Source organism: Equus quagga, unplaced genomic scaffold (genome assembly GCF_021613505.1).
Source record: "Equus quagga isolate Etosha38 unplaced genomic scaffold, UCLA_HA_Equagga_1.0 73442_RagTag, whole genome shotgun sequence".
Classification (NCBI taxonomy): Eukaryota; Metazoa; Chordata; class Mammalia; order Perissodactyla; family Equidae; genus Equus; species Equus quagga.
The window spans coordinates 7,342,165-7,354,775 of NW_025802777.1; positions in this window are offsets into that span (position 1 = coordinate 7,342,165).

Sequence of the window (12,611 nt, forward strand, 5' to 3'; positions counted from 1 at the left end):
GGGCTGTGTGTGATCTTTCACTGGGTGTCTGGCTTCTTATCTGACTCAGCAGCTGTAAAAGGGAAAGTAGTTGTGCTTCTAGATGCTCTGATACCATCTGGTTGAGTGGCATGTTGGTGGTGGGTGGCTTTGGGTGGGGGTTGTTGGGCAGTGCTTGGCGGTCCTGGGTCCCACCTGGGCGTCACTCCCTAGCGTGAGCTCTGAGCTAGAGAAGTGACTTTGAATTTTTCATCCTCAATTTCCAATCTGAAAATGAGATTGTTGGGCTGGAATGGTGGCTCCCATGTGTTCCATCGCTTTGTACCCTCCTTCCCCTGCCCAGCAGGAGGCCTGAGGAGCCGGTACCTGTGTTAGGCTGAGGCCCCAGGTGATGCTGTCCCTGCCCTTCTCAGCCTCGCTGCGCTCCGAGAACCAGAGAATTGGATAATTGGAGGGACCGTCCAGCGCTGACCGTGATTTTATGAATGGGGAGTTAATTCATCATTGTTAGGTAGGAAAAATGAGGCGCGTGCCTCAGCAGACGTCCTCTACCGACAGTTTCCAGAGATGTGTTTAAATCTCTTGTCAGCCAGCATCCCTTTACCATTCTCTCTGTGGTGGGTGTTTAACTTTATTTTGCTGCTGTTCTGTCATTTTAATGGAAGAGGAGGTAAATTTTTGGGCTTAGTTGGCCATTTTGAATTGATTCTTTGCCTGCCTTTTTTTTTTTTTTAAATGATAAAAGCATTTTGGGCTATAGACTTCCCTTTGAGTGTGGTTTTTATATAAAGTGTGCTCTAATTGATACTTTTTAGATCTTGGCTCTGGATTTATGCTTTCCAGAGCATATTCTTGCCTGTCAGTGTTCCTGACAATTGTGAGGGAGGCAGAACAGGTACTGTCATATCACAGAAGCAAATATGTGCTTATTATAAAAACTGGATCATTATTGAAACACAAGACATTAGAGTTATTGAATGTTAGTAGTACTATATGTGGAGCATGGTGCTAAAGCCTTTATGTGCAGTGTTTCATGGGAGCCTCACCCTTACCCTGTTTTACAGAGAGGTGAAGAAATTGCCCGAGATTCCACTTCTGTCGTGGGGTGGTGTCAGTGTCGCAATCCAATGTACACATCAGGATAGATGCAGAGAGGGCTGATGGCCACTCTGAGTTTATTATGACCAGCGTTTCAATATATGCATAGCTTACAGCTGTTAAACATACACAGGTGTTCTGGATGAAGTAATTAGCGAATGCCAAGAATTCTTGGTGATTTCTCAAGGAGCCCTCCCTCGGCCTCTGTTTTGATATTATCATGTTTTTGCTGTGCTTGTATATTTTTATCTTGGAGCAGGCAAGGCCTCCTAGGCAACGGCTCCTCCTGTTCCTGATATCGATATTGTGTCTCCATCTGTGCCCCTGGGCGACCGATGCCTGGCTTAGGTTGCCTCCCCCTGGAGGTCTTACCCGTCATTGGCTAACCGGCCTTCTCACCTCCGGGTCACAGTTGGTTGGCAAGCCTTTTCCAGTGACTATTAACCCTTCCTGCGTCAGGGGCGGCTACAGGTGGACCTCGACCTCTACAGGGGACCTCTGTTCAACAGCTGTGGTGTGTCTGTGTCTGGAATTCCTTGGGCTGTCCTGACGTGGGGATGCAGTTCACAGGTCCATGCCGGTCATCTCCCTTTTCAGCTGGCATCAGCACTTGCAGAAAGTAGCACTTCTTGGTATTCTGCTCCTACACAAGCATTAGTGAGCTTTGTGGACGTCACTGAAGGTTTTGTTGGGAGATGTTGGGGGCTTGGCGTTGCTCTCCCTGCCACGCAGTTTAAAATCCACAATTAAAAATGGAGCGAGAGCCCTGCCAGAGAGCAGCCTTCTTCTCATTTAGCAGGCGTAGGCCAGCTCCTTGTCCTCACTGCAGTCTCCTCCCTTAGGAAGGCAGGAGGTGGGTACAGGCGCCATTCAGCTTGTCCTAGGAGAGAACAGGGTCTATCAGGAAGCGAGGGGCTTGTCTCTCTGCTCTGTGGACACAGCTGCTTAGCCCTCACGTGTCCTTCCCCGTGTGGACGCATTGAGGTAAGTGTTGGAGGAGACTTCTGGGGACACTTGAGTTCCCAGGAAGAGGGGGTTTCCCCTAAGCATGCTCCTGGCCTCTCACAGCTCAGAGGAGGAGCTTATCTTACTACAGCAGCGCCCCCATCCAAGGGGGATACGTTCTAGACCCCCAGTGCATGTCCTGAAACCGCGGGTAGTACTGGACCCTACATATACAATCTTTTTTCCTCTGCATACATACCTGTGATGATAACGTTTAATTTATAAACTAGGCACAGTAAGAGATTAACAGCAATAATAAAATAGAACAATTATAACAATATAGTGTAATAAAAGTTACCGTACATCTTAGCAACCTCAGTGTATGATTTTTTTTCTTTCCTTATTAAGTCGAGAACTTTCACCTTTTCACTTAAAGGAAGCACTGTGCAACTTCTCTAGCATACCCAAAGTGCCAGCATCACTACTCTTGTGCTTTGGAGCCATTATTAAGTAAAATAAAGGTGAGTTGAACACAAGCACTGGGATACCTTGACAGTTATCTGGTGAGTGAGCCTGCTGCTGAGTGACTAGTGGGTGGATGTTGTGTAGAGCGTGGATCCGCTGGACAAAGGGATGATTCGTGTCCTGGGCAGGACAGCCGGAGATTTCCTTGTGCTGCTCAGAACAGCTCGCATTTTAAAATTTATAAATGCCTGAGGTTCCTAACACACCCACCTTGTTGGCATCTGGTTGCTGAGTTTGTGGTGGTAAATCTCCCACTGGTGCCTTGGCCTCAGGGGACTGATTTGAGGCATTCTTCAAATCTTTCAAGCTAAAAACAGAAGAGGCAGTCCTCAGACGGTGCTTCAAGTGCTTCTGCCTGAAGGTAGAGACTGCTAATGACCTTTTAGGAAATCAGAGCTGTAACTGTGTGAAAAATGGCTTTCACCAAAGCACCTGGGCACCGCCCTTAGAGGGGCCATTGAGCTACAGAAATGGGGAATTTAGCTCCTCAGTTGTTAAACAGCAACTACATTCCGTGTGATGGATTAATGTTGGGCAGTAGGTTTTGTCCTAAAGAGGAACGTATAATAAAACCCATATTGATTTGTTGGCTGACATTTGAATGTAGAGCATTTTCAAGAATGCCACCATGTTGGTTCACTTAAAAAGAGCTTTCTTTTACAGATTCAGAAAGTCATGTGTGAATTAAAGGGAACAGGAACATTAGGAGGGAAGAAGTAGGCCTGATGCACTTTTCTCCAGCCCTGCCTGGGCAACACATAGAACACTGCCAGTGCGCCACGTAAAACAGTGCACTTGTACCACATACAACAATGCCAGTGTACCACATACACCAGTGATGTACCACATACAACAGTGCCAGTGTACCACACACAGGATTCCAATGTGTGACATACAACAGTGCTGGTGTACCACATAAAACAGTACTGTTGTACCACATACAACAATGCCAGTGTACCACATACAACAGTGCCATTGTACCACATGCAACAATGCCAGTGTAACACATACAACAGTGCCATTGTACCACATAAAACATTGCTGTTCTACCACATGCAACAATGCCAGTGTACCATACACAAGTGCCATTGTACCACATACAACAGTGCCATTGTACCACATACAACAATGTCTGTACCATACACACAATTCCAATGTGCAACATACAACAGTGCCATCTGCTGTCTCCAGTGCTCTTCCCTGTCACCTTTCAGAGGACATTTCTCTATCTTTATCGTTCTGTTGTAACATTTCCTTCCAGGGATGTTTTCTTGTTTAATTTCCTGTTATCCCATGTAGTTTTAACATTAGGCTGTGAGTAATTTTGAAAAACTGCTCACAAATAATATAGTAAAATTTAATAATAAAAAGTTACCATTTCACATCCACTAGGACAACTATAGTCGAAAAGATAGACAATAAGCATTGTTGAGGATGTGGAGGAATTGGAAGCCTTATATACTGCTGGTGGGAAAGTAAAATGGTACAGCTGGTTTCGAAAAGTTTGGCAGTTCCTCAAAAGGTTAAGCATAGAGTTACTTTATGACCCAGCAATTCCCCTCCTAGATACATAGCCAAGAGAATTGAAAATATATGTCCATACAATCATGCATGTTCATAGTGGCATTATTTGTAACAGTCCAAAACCCAAATGTCCTTCAGTGGATGAATGGATAAAAAAATTTGGTCTATCCGTAAGATGGAATATTATTCAGCCATAGAAAGGAATGAACTACTCATACATGCTACGACATGGATGAACCTTAAAAATATTATGCCAAATGAAAGAAATCAGTCACAAAAGACCACCTATCATTTTATTTATATGAAATGTTCAGAATAGGCAAATCCACTGAGATGGAAAGTAGGTTAGTGATTGCTGTGCGGTGGGGTGGGTGCTGTAGGGCTTGGAAGGTGTCAATGCAAACAATCCACAACCAATCTATAAATCAAAATTGGGGTGAGTTTATTATGCGCCAGATCTGAGGGCTAGCCTGGGGCTTTCCTTCCTTTGGGACCAAAGAAGTGGGGTTTACAGAGTGGTTATATACCATCTTGGACCAAAAGCATACCTCATGTATGATAGGAGTGTCCCTTTTACAACAGTCACGAGATTGCCTAGCCGGCGCAGCACAGCTATTCACGCAGCAGATAGCAGGGCTGCTGTCTTGATGGACACAGCACGTAGCAGGTCTGTTGTCTCAAGCTGAGTGGTCACAGGGTGGGTGCTGCAATCAATTCCTAGTGTAGTGGGAGATACTTATCCTTAAGGAAATGCCAATGCCTCTTTGTCATAAGGGCATTTGTTCTTGTCTTTGCGACATAGCAAATGGTTAAAGCAGATACACAATGCATGCTCAATGGCCATGTCAGGCCCTTTTGGAAAAACAAGGTCGAGCCAAATTACTTTTACACCAAATGGCTTCCTCATATACTCCAATATATCCTATTGCTTGCTGTTTGTTTATCAAGAGTGATAAAGAGTATGACGTTTTTTCAGGGGTGATGAAAATGTTCTAAAATTGATGGTGGTGATAGTTGCACAACTCTGTGAATCACTTAAACCCATTGTATTGGACACTTTAAATGGGTGAATTGTATGGTATGTGAGTTCTATTTCAATAAAGCTATTTTTTAATACAAGTAGGGCTAGTACCTAATTGGTGAGAATTATATCCCTCTGCTCACTTTTAGCTAACACTTTTTCACAGGAGGATCCAGGCTTTGTCAATCTGATGGTGATAGGTAAGCCCTGGCAGTGTTAGGTCCTCTGCCTCAAACATTACATTCAGCACCTGGTTAATCCTTACAGTGATCTGTTGAGGTCATAGATTCCTGATTTTGTGAATGTGGAAGCAAAAGTTCAGAGAGGTAAAGTTATTGCCGAGATCACACAGCTGCTAAGTGGCAGAGCTGGGATTCAAGCCTCAGTCACTCTCCAGACTCCACGCTCCTAATGGTTGTACACCAAAGACAGCGTTCATGACAGGCACACGCAGGCTTAGGTGGGCACCGGATCTCACCTGATGCGGGCCATGTAAAATCGAAGTGAAGCTGGGGTGGTTAGCATCAGAAGAAGATTTGGAGGGCCGAGATACTACCGTCCTGCCTATTTAAGTACTCTCCCTCCTGGCACAACCCACCGCCTGCTCTTGATAAGCCAAGAGACTCCTTAATATATGGCAGAGCAGACTCATGGGCCAGGGAACTCGTCTTCAGAAAGGACGATCCAGTCCCCGGGGCCCGGGCGGGGGATGATTAGCCACGTTTTATAGGAGAGGAAATGGGCTCAGAGAAGGGAAGGGAAGTAACGCGGCCAAGGTTAACGTGCTCAGCAGCTAAGTGCAGAGTGCTGTGGGGTGGGGGTGGGGCTACCTTCCCTGCAGGCACTTGGACCCTTTATTAAGAGCAGGTTTGTCAAACCATGGTCCCCTGACTCTGGCATCAGAAACAGGTTGCACGAGCCCACCTCCAGCCCACTGAATCAGAATCTCTGGGGGTGGGTCCAGCGAACCCCCGGTGATTTCAGTGCACGCTGAGTTTGTGAATCGCTGACCCAGAGTTTCCAGAGGAGGAGGCCTCTGCCCTCACTCTGAGGCCCTGGTCACCAGGGCTTAGTTGTTCATTTCATGGGCTCTTGACGTGAAGTGTTAGGCTGACTTGACCCTCGATCATGCGAATCTGAGGCTAAACCTCTCAAAACATGCAGTATGAGAGGACTGGGGAGAAAGGGGTCCCCGAGATGACCCACTCTGACCCCCTCACTTTGTGGTTGAAGCCCCAAGACATTGAGAAGCTTGCTCTGAGTCATGAATTTAGCATCAGAACCCACATTTTGGTGCTGATTCTAGTGGGCTTTCCATCTCCTGCATTCTCCTTCCAGAGTGTAAGATCCAGACACTCCCCCAAATGAACAACCCAAACTATATTCTTCTAGAGAAGAACCAGGAAGTGGGAGTGAGGCTGTTGGAGGAGAGAGGGAAGCCATATGCTCAGACCGAGAAGAGGTGGAGGAAGGGCTAACAGGAGCCGAGTCCTTCCCTGTGCCCGGCCTGTGCGTTCTCATTGAATTTTCTCATCTAATTTCACAGTAGGTCTATGAGGCAGGTGTTACATCTTTTATTAAAGCTGAAGAAACTGAGGCGTCGAGGGGTCAAGTGACTTGTCCCACATCATACAACTAGGATTTCAACCCAGCTCTGTCTGAATTCAAGTCTATCACTTGACAGTTATGCCTGTTCCTGCCTCCAAAGTCGGGCCTGGGGTACAGGATGGGGACCTTAAAGCGTTTTGTTTTGTCTGGGTTTTGTGTTATAATAGGTGACTCTAATACCTCACTGTGCAGGCTGGCGCCAAGGAACCGGGTGGCACTGAGCCGCATGGAGGAAGAAGGCCTGCCCAGCAGTCCCTGAGGGCCAGGCCCGCTCCCCGCAGCCCCACCTTTTACAGCCGTGTTTCAGTTTTACGGCCCCCTCCCCGTCACTGTGATGACTCACATCCCATGAAGGGAGTAGATGTTATCAGAGGGCTGAGAAGCGGTGAGCGAGCTGCAAGACAGCCTTCTTCCATTTCTGGGGAATTTGTCCTGGGCTGGGGGCTCTCCTGTTGATTTCCAGGGTCCCAGTCCAGTTATGCAGCTCTGGCCGTGAGCATTTGAGAGCCTTCTCCTGGTGCCTAGAATCAGAAGATAAGGCAGAACCCAGGACCGCAAAGCGTCCACCTGGCAATTATTAGGACAGTGAATAATTCCAGTTCTAACTTTGCCCGTATCACAAAGGGAGACTCTAGACTCTGTAAGCTCAAAGGGGATTCAGGATGTCACTGAGGAGGTGAGTCCAAGGGTGTGTTTGAGGCGGGCAGTGTAGACCTTTGCTTCTCAGGTGTCTCCAGGATCTAGTGGACTCATAACTGGCCCCCAAGCCTCAGGTAGTAAAGGCGATGGCAGTGGTTCATAGCTGTAGCTCTTCATTGAAATCGATGTGGAGATTTTTTTTAAAACTTTATTGAAATGTAATTGACAAATATAATTGTATATATTTAAAAGTATACAACGTGATGATTTGATACACATACACATTGTAGAATGGTTACTGAGATCAAGACAATTAACGCATTCATCACCTCACATAGGTAACATCATTAACTCTTTTTCTTTTTGTGGTAAGAAATGCTTAAGATCTATTCTCAGGAACTTTCAGCTATACAAATACTGTATTATCATCATTATTTTTAAGATTGGCAACTGAACTAACATCTGTTGCCAATCTTGTCTCTTTTTTCTTTTGTTCTTCTCCTTCCCAAAGCCCCCCAGAACATAGTTGCATATTCTAGTTGTAGGTCTCTCTGGTCGTGCTGTGTGGGACGCCTGATGAGCGGTGCTAGGTCTGCACCCAGGATCCAAACCGGCGAAATCCTGGGCCGCCAAAGGGGATCGTGTGAACTTAACCACTTGGCCGTGGGGCCGGCCCTAAATACTGTATTATTAGCTAGCCACCATGTTGTACATTAGAGCCTCAGAACCTATTCTTATAACTAGAAATTTGTACCCTTTGACCTACATCATTCCATTTTATTCTCCCTGCAGCCCCTGGCAACCACCATTCTACTCCCTGTTTCTATGAAATTGGCTTTTTTTTTTTCTAGATTCTACATATAAGTGATACCATACAATATTTGTCTTTCTCTGTCTGGCTTTTTCACTTAGCAAAATGTGCTCCAGATTCATCCATAGTGTTGCAAATGGCAGTGTGTCCTCTATGGCTGAAAAATATTCCATTGTATTTATGTACCACATTTTCTTTATCTCTTCATCCATTGAAGGACATTTTAGGTTGTTTCCCTAACTTGACTATTGTGAATAAGGCTGTAGTGAACATGGGGGTGCAGATATCTCCTTGAGATACTGATCAATTCCTTCAGATATATACCCAGAAGTGAGATTGCTGGATCATATGGTAGTTCCATTTTTAATTTTTTGAGGAACCACCATACTCTTTTCCATGACGGCCATATCAATTTACACTCCCACTAATAGTGTGCAAAGGTTTCCTTTCTCCACATCCTCGCCAACATTTGTTATCTCTTGTCTTTTTGATAATAACCTCGCCAACATTTGTTATCTCTTGTCTTTTTGATAATAACCATTCTAACAGGTGTAAGGTGATATCTCACTGTAGTTTTGATTTGCATTTCCCTGATGATATTGACTACCTTTTCATATACATTTTGTATGTCTTTGGAAAAGTATCTGTTCAGGTCCTTTGCCCATTTTAAAATTGGATTATTTACTTTTTTGCTATTGAGTTGTATGAGCTCTTTGTATATTTTGAATATTAACCCCTTATCAGATATATGGTTTGCAAATATTTTCTCCCATCCTCTAGGTTGCCCTTTCAATTGATTGATTGTTTCCTTTGCTGTGCAGAAGCTCTTTAGTTTGATGTAGTCCAACTTGTTCATTTTAGCTTTTGTTGCCTGTGCTTTTGGTATCTTATCTAAGAAATTGCCACAACCAATGTCAAGGATCTTCTTCCCTCTTATTGTCCTGTAGGAGTTTTATGGTTTCAAGTCTTACATTTAAATCTTTGCTCTGTTTTGAGTTAATTTTTGTGAGTGATGTAAGATAGGGGTGCGTTCGTTCTTTTGCATGTGGATATTTAATTTTCCCAACACAATTTATTGAAGAGACTATCGTTTTCCCCTTGTACGCTCTTGACTGGATGTTTCTTTCTCCCCAAAGCCCCAGTACATAGTTGTATATACTTGTTATAGGTTATTCTAGTTCTCCTATGTGGGATGCCGCCACAGCATGGCTTGGTGAGTGGTGTGTAGGTCTGTGACCAGGATCTGAACTGATGAACCCTGGGCCACCAAAGCAGAGTGCGCAAACCCAAACACTCAGCCACCGGGCTGGCCTCACTGTTGTATGTTCTTGATGCCCTTGTCAAAAATTAGTTGACTGTGTATGTGTAGCTTTATGTCTGAGCTCTCTTATTTCTGTTCGACTGCTCTATGTGACTGTTTTTATGCCAGTGCCATACTGTTTTGATTGCTATAATTTTGTACTATAACTTGAAATCAGGAAGTGTGATCCCTCCAACTTTATTCTTCTTTCTCAGGATTGCTTTGCCTATTTGGAGTCTTTTGTGGTTCCATACAAATTTTAGGATAGTTTTTTTCTATTTCTCTGAAAAATGCCATTGGAATTTTGATATGGGTTACATTGAATCCATAGATCACTTTGAGTAGCATGGACATTTTCACAATGTTAATTCTTCCAATCCTTGAGCATGGAATATCTTTGCATTTATTTGTGTCTTCTTCGTTCTATTTCATCAATGTTTTATAGTTTTCAGTGAACAGGTCTTCTACCTCCTTGGTTAAATTTTATTCCTAAGTATTTTATTGTTTGTTAGTATTATAAATGGAATTGATTTCTTAATTTGTCTTTCAGGTAGTTTATTGTTAGTCTATGGAAATGCAGCTGATATCTGTATGTTGATTTTGGATCCTGCAATGTTACTGAATTCATTTATTAGTTCTAACAGATTTTTGGTGGAATCCTTAGGGTTTTCTATATATAACATCATGTCATCTGCAAATGGAGATAATTTTACTTCTTCCTTTCTGATTTGGATGCCTTTTCTTTCTTTTTCTTGCCTAATTTCCATGGCTAGGACTTCCAGTACTATGTCGAAGAGGAGTGGTGAGAGTGGGCATCCTTGTCTTGTTCCTGATCATAGAAGAAAGGCTTTTAACTTTTCACCATTGAGTATGACGTAGCTATGGGCTTGTATATATGGCCTTTATTATGCTGATGAGCATTTCTTCTGTACTTAATTTGTTAAGAGTTTTTATCATGAAAGGATATTGAAATTTGTCAAATGCTTTTCCTCTATCTATTGAAATGATCATATAATTTTTATCCTTCATTCTGTTAATGTGGTGTATCATATTGATTTGCATTTGTTCAACCATCCTTGCATCCCAGGGATGAATCTCACTTGATTATGGTGTGTGATCCTTTTAATGTGTTCTTGAATTTGGTTTGGTAGCATTTTGTTGAGGATTTTTGCATCTGTGTTCATCAGGGATATTGGCCTGTAATTTTGTTTTCTTGTAGTGTTGCTGTCTAGCCTTGGTATCAGGGTAATACTGGCCTTGTAAAATGAGTTTGGAAGTGTTATTTCCTCTTCAATTTTTTAGAAGAGTTTGAAAAGCATTGGTATTAATTTTTCTTAAACTTTTGGTAGAATTCACCTGTGAACTCATTTGGTCCTGGGCTTTTATTTGTTTGGAAATTTTTGGTTATTGATTCAATCTTCTTGCTTGTTATTGATCTGTTCTGATTTTGTATTACTTCATAATTGTCTTGGTCAGTTGTGTGTTTCTAGGAATTTATCCATTTCTTCTAAGTTATCTAATTTGTTGGCATATTATTGTTCATGGTAATCTCTTAACAATCCTTTGTATTTCTGTGATGTCAGTTGTAACGTCTCTAATTTTATTATTTTGGGTCATCTTTCTCTCTCTTTTTTTTTTGTCTAGCTAAAAGTTTGTAAATTTTGTTTATCTTTTCAAAAAACCAACTCTTAATTTTGAGGATCTTTTCTATTGCCTTCCTAGTCTTTTATTTCATTTATTTCTGCTCTAATCTTTATTATTTCCTTTCTTCTGCTAACTTTGGGCTTAGTTTGTTTTTCCTTTTTTAATTTCTTGAGGTGTAAGGTTAGGTTTTTTTACTTGAGATCTTTTTCTTAATGTAGGCATTTATCACTATCAATTTCCTTCTTAGAACTGCTTTTGCTGCAGCCCATAAGTTTTTTGTGTGATGTTTCCATTTTTGTTTTTCTGTAGATACTTTTTTATTTCTTCTTTGACCCGTTGGTTGTTCAGAGTATGTTGTTTAATTTCCATGGATTTGTAAACGTTCTAGCTTTCCTCTTGTCACTGATTTCCAGTTTTCGACCATTGTGGTCAAAGAACATAGTCGATATGATTTCAGTATTCTTAAATTTCTTAAGACTTATTTTGTGACGTAACATACATCTATCCTGTAGAATGTTCAACATGTGCTTGAGAAGATATGTGTATTCTGCTCCTGTTGGATGGAATGTTCTCTCTATATATCTTAGGTCTGTTTGGTCTAAAGTGTCATTCAAGCCCATTATTTCCTCATTGATTTTCTCTCTGGATGTTGTATCCATTGTTGAAAGTGGGGTATTGAAGTTCCCTACTATTATTGCATTGCTATCTGTTTTTGCCTTCAGATCTGTTAATAATTGTTTAACATATTCAGGTGTCCCAATACTGGGTACATATCTGTTTACAGTTGTTATATCCTCTTGATGAATTGACCTCTTTATTATAATATAATGAGCTTTGTCTCTTGTTACAGTTTTGACTTAAAGTCTGTTTTGTCTGACATAAGTATAGCTACTCCTGATTTCTTTTGGTTTTCAGTTGCATGGAATATTTTTTTCCATCCCTTCACTTTCAACCTCTGAGTGTCCTTAAAGCTTAAGTGAGTCTCTTGCAGGCAGTATATAGTTGGCTTTTCTTTTTTTATCCATTTAGCCACTCTGTTTTCTAATTAGAGAAAGTCAGCCATTTGCATTTAGAGTAATTATTGATAGGTAGAACTTACTGTCACCATTTTGTTAATTGCTTTCTGATTGTTTTTGTAGTTCCTTTGTTCCTTTCTCTCTCTCTTACTGTCTTTCTTTATAAGTTGATGACTTTTTGTAGTGGAATGCTTTTATTCTTTCTATCATTTGTGTATCTATTATATGTTTTTGTTTTGTGGTTGTCATGAAGCTTTCATAATACATCTTATAGTTATAACTGTCTATCTTAAGCTGATAACAACTTAAATTACATAAAAATATTATACACATTTACTTGCTCATCCCCACAATTTACTTTGTTGATGTCCCAATTTATATCTTTTTATATTATGTATCCATTAACAAAATATTGTAGCTATAGTTATTTTGAACACTTTTGTCTCTTAACCTATATGCTAGAGTTCAAAGTGATTTGTATACCGCCATTGCAGTATTAGA